This window comes from Crocuta crocuta, unplaced genomic scaffold (genome assembly GCF_008692635.1).
Source record: "Crocuta crocuta isolate KB4526 unplaced genomic scaffold, BGI_CrCroc_1.0 scaffold124, whole genome shotgun sequence".
Classification (NCBI taxonomy): domain Eukaryota; kingdom Metazoa; phylum Chordata; class Mammalia; order Carnivora; family Hyaenidae; genus Crocuta; species Crocuta crocuta.
The window spans coordinates 4,378,153-4,382,995 of record NW_027551573.1 but is presented as its reverse complement, the minus strand read 5'-3'; the positions used below and the strand labels follow the sequence as shown (position 1 = coordinate 4,382,995).

The 4,843-nt window shown below is 46.2% G+C and overlaps 1 non-coding gene across 1 annotated transcript; it reads right to left on the bottom strand.

Annotated features, from left to right (window-relative positions):
* Positions 1-644: 644 nt before the first annotated feature.
* Positions 645-762, bottom strand: LOC144221046 (U5 spliceosomal RNA). Its single transcript, XR_013331941.1, has one exon. It is a non-coding gene; the product is annotated as a U5 spliceosomal RNA (small nuclear RNA).
* Between the last annotated feature and the right edge of the window lie 4,081 nt (positions 763-4,843).

The window sequence follows — 4,843 nt, the reverse complement described above, 5'->3', positions numbered from 1 at the left end:
AACCCACGAACCATGAGATCATGACCTAAGCGAAAGTCGGACGCTTAACTGACTAAGCCACCCACGCGCCCCACTAAATTCCTCTTTGGAAGTAATGACAGGATTTTTGTCACTATTGATAGAGACAAGCTGATTTAAAATTTTTATGGAAAGCAGAGGAGCTGGAATAGCTAAAACAGTGTTAAAATAAAAGAATCTTGTCTAAGGGATCAAACTATTTGATTTGAAATCTTGCTATAAAGTTACTATAACTAAGGTTTGGCCCAAATAGCCAAAGTAATGTTGAAGAAGAAAACCAAGGTGGGAGACATCACAATCCCGGACTTTAGCCTCTACTACAGAGCTATAATCATCAGAGCAATGTGGTATTGACACAAAAACAGACACACAGACCAATAGAATAGGATAGAGAACCCAGAATTGGACCCACACATGTATGGCCAACTAATCTTTGAAAAAGCAAGAAAGAATATCCAATGGAAAAAAGACAGTCTCTTGAGCAAATGGTGCTGGGAGAACTGGACACCAACATGCAGAAGAACGCACTGGACCACTTTCTTACACCGCACACAAAAGTAAACTTAAAATGGATGNTCTCCCCCTTGTTCCTCCATCAAGTTCCTCCTAATCCTCCTATACGTGCAAACATATGATATAAATGAGGCCTCAAAAAATTGGGTAAACACTCATAATTGTTCCTCTCCACGGAAATCTTTAGTAAAAGGCAAAAGATTTATGCGATCTGAAGAGAAACCAGAGTATAAAATGGATGAAAGATTTAAATGTGAGGCAGGAAACCATCAAAACCCTAGAGGAGAAAGCAGGCAACAACCTCTTTGACCTTAGCTGCAGCAACTTCTTGCTTGACATGTCTCCAAAGGCAAGGGAAATAAAAGCCACCTTCTGCCTGGCCATCTCTCTGGGGACATGCACCTTTGGCGCCATGAGCCCCCACAAAGCCACCCTGGGGTTAGAGAGAAATGCCATTCTAGTTCCCATGCATTCTGTCTTTTTAGCTCAGCACCAGCTAAGGGAATGAGCAAACCTTCGGATGACTCGAGTCTCAGCTGTCCATCTGCAACCGTATGAAGACCCTGAGTAGGGACCACTTGGCCGAGTCCCATTATCCTCTGGAAGTGACAATGAAATGGTCTTTGGTATTTTAAGATTTGTGGCAGTGTGTTACATGCATCACGGATAACTGGAAAATTATTATTTTTAAATCATTGTAAGCTACCTCAAACCCTTTTAGGTATCAGGTAGAAGGGAAACAATGAAGTGACACAGGAAGTAGACAGTGATTGACATAATAAGCTGTGATGTTGTAAAGGCCCAATCTCACTGGGCTCATGGGTGTCTGGTGATGTGAGATCTTATGCCTGGTCCCAACCGTGGTCCTATGCCGAGCTACTGCACCTAGGGACTGGAACTCCCTCCTCCTGATTCCTGGCCCTTACTAAGGGGCACGTTAAAGCCAAGAAAGAAAGAGAGAGAGAGAGAGAGAGAGAAAGAAAGAAAGAAAGAAAGAAAGAAAGAAAGAAAGAAAGAAAGAAGAAAGAGAGAGGGAGACAGGTAGAAAGGGAGAGAGGGAGGGAGGGAGGAAGAAAGCAAAAGAAAGAAAGGAAAAAGAGAGAGAAAGGGAGAGAGAGGGAAAAAGGAAGGAAGTAAGGAAGAAGGAAGAAAGGGAAAAGGAGAAGAGAAAAGAAGGAAGGAAGGAAGGGAGGGAGGACAGAAGGAAGGAAGGAAAGAAAAAACCACACACATACACACACACACACACACACACACTCCATATATTGACATATAGTTAATATTATGTAATTAGCCATGGAAGAGCTAAGACACAGGCCAGAGCAGTGAGAACAGACACAACTTAGCATTAAGAACTTGCTGCTGCCTCCAGGGCTAAGGGACAGGAGGGTAGATGGTATGGCAGAGTCCGGGACTCAGGGCCGTCATGTGGAAGCCAGAACCTTGGAGAAGGCAAGGAATCCTGGGAAGCAGTTTATAGAGGCCAGTACCCTGTGATACACGGCAGCACAGGGGGAGAAGAATGGGGTGGGAGAGGGAATCTTCCAAGCAGACAGAGCAAATGAGCAGCCTGGAGGGTAATCACAGCATCTGTCTCATGGAATTGGTAAAGGACTATACAGGTGAGTTAACAGAAGAATACTCGGAACTTCCTTATCTAAGGGACAGCTGCTATTCTTAGGAGGGAATTCTAACACCCCATGTACCGAAGCAGGAGGCAAAGTGAGGCTTCGAGAAGCTGATGGATTTGTCATACAGCTAGGAATCTCTTTATAATAGGAGAAACCAGATATAACGGAAGAGTTCAAAATTCAGATGCATTTTAGGGTTCATATGGGAAGCTTCAAAGACATTTCTACAGTTCAAATCCATATCGGACTGACTCCGAAGGCCTTGAGCATCCGGCTGCCCTGAAAGATGAGATGTACTTGCATTTCCCACTAATGCATTTAACAGGAAAGGGCCGTACTTACCAGAAGGTATGTTCCACGAGAGCATTGGTTGTGATGAATCTTCAGCACCCCGCATAGCACCTAGCATATAGTAGGTGCCCAATACATATTCACTGAATGAACAAAATACAATTGTTGACATAATGTTTATTCTTGGTGTTAAGCAGTTTGGCTGATGAAACATGTATGGTTTGATGGAAGGGTTATAGAAGTTGCAAAATGGACGGGAGATGGACACAGGGTCAGATCTTGGGAATGGCAGGAATCAAGATAGCTCTGGTGGTCTACAAAACAGGAAGAAGGGACTCGGAAATTTCTCATTGCAAGGGCAGCCTGGTACGGAGATGGCTGCTGGGGTTGCTCTTTCCTCTGTCACCACCATTACGTTAATGAAAACAGGCTCTAAGCATCACTGCTACTTTAAATGCAGGGCGGGGGGATCTAATTTGATGACCTCATGTCACACACGAGGAGCAGTTGGGAAAGTGACTCTCCTTCACCCCAACCCTTCCCATGCTTCCCTAGGAAGAGGTCACTTGGGGGTCTGAGATGTCTTCCTGGGAATTGTTCCCCAGCTAGATCTAACTTGGGTAGAAGAGACAAAATCCCCCATAAGCAATACCAGAAAAGCACCAAAGAGAATTGATCAAAGGGCATGGGCTCTAGAGTCAGACTGCCTGAGTCCAGATCTTAATTCTTGTAGCAAACAGACTCTGCAGCCATGGGCCAGTCCCACACTCTCTGCCTCCAGTTCTGGACCTGAGAAATGGGAAGAAAGTAGTTAAATGAGTTATACATGCAAAGTGCTTAGACTAGTATCTGGCCAGGAGAAACTGCTCATTGCAGGAAGGAGGTCATTAATAGTAGGAAGGGGAATGGACTCAGAGCAGCTACACATTGATATGGGCAAATGTATCAGTTACCACCCATAATATGCTGTGTAACAAACACAAAACCCAGTGACTTGAAAACAAAAAGCTTTTAGTTAGCTCACGGAGGTGCTGGTTGGACGGGTGGTGCTGCTGGGCTGCGCTGGGCTTACTCAGGCGTCTTGGTCAGGTGACAAGTCACCTGCAGGCTGATTTCGCAGCTCTTGGCTCCCATTTTGGGAGCTGGCTGGCTATTGGTCAATCTTGGATGGTTTCTCCCTGCTCCATGTAGCCAGTAGGCTAGCCCGTTCCCTGCTGGGATGGCATTGAGGGGGTTCTGGAGCAGAAGCATGCAAAGTCTTGTGAGGCCAAGCCTTGGAGCTGGCACCACCATTTCTGCCACATTCTATGGGCCAAAATGTGTCACAACTTGAGCCCAGATTCCATATACTGAGATCTTAACTCCTAGTACTCAGAATGGGACTATATTTGGAGAAAGCATCTTCATGAAGCAGGTGATTTAGGTAAAATGAGGTCACGTGACTTGTACCCTTAGAAGAACAGAAAATGAGGACACAGACGTGTCAGAGGGAAGACCAAGTGAGGACACAGGGAAAAGACAAGCATCTGCAAGCCAAGAAGACAAGCTTTGGAAGAAGCCAACCCTGCTGACACCTTGATCTTGGACTTCTGGCCTCCAGAAGTGTGAGACCGTAAATTTCTATTGTTGAAGGCAGGCAAGCCATGGTCCTTTGCTATGACAGCACAGATTTGGGTAGAATCTTCCACCCCTTGAAGTGAGAAACTGCGGTAACAGTGAAAGCAATGTGTTTCCAGGTAGGTGTGAACGATGCGGGTATTTTTGCCATCACCTTCCTGTGCTTCGAGATGGCGGTGAGTAACTGAGCTAATAATCCATGTGGCAGAGTGATGGGCTGGAAATCAGGAGGCTCAACTCTCCTTCTAGCTCTGCCTTCTCTGGGCCTCAGTTTCCTCAACTGTGGATCAGGTCTTGCAAGGAATCCCCCCGACCCAGGTCTGACAGCCGAGCCTCCCATCCCAAGCAGGGACCCTGCCCACCTCTCTGCTTTCCAGCTCCAAAGTGGGGGTGCGGAAAAGATGGTCCTCCACTTGTCCCCAGGGCACCCCTCTTGGGGGGAACTTCAGCCCCACCAGTAACTGGCTCCTGCTTTACAGACCGGAGCGCACCTGCCACAGAATATTTACCTACGAGTTCCTAACAAGGGGAGGCTAGCTCAAAAGCCCTGCATAAAGGAAAAAAGCAACAATGGTATCTTTTCTTGTCATCTCCTGGACTAGTCCCCTTCCCCTTGGGAGGGCAATTTAATGAGTATGGATTTGGGGGAGCTTTGTTTATGGCCTTCGGAGAATTTGGCTGACAGGAACGATAAGAAGGGAAAACTCAGACAAGCAAGAATTAATGAAATCCCAGCAAAAAATAGCTATTAAAGAAGGAGGGGTGCCTGCCGA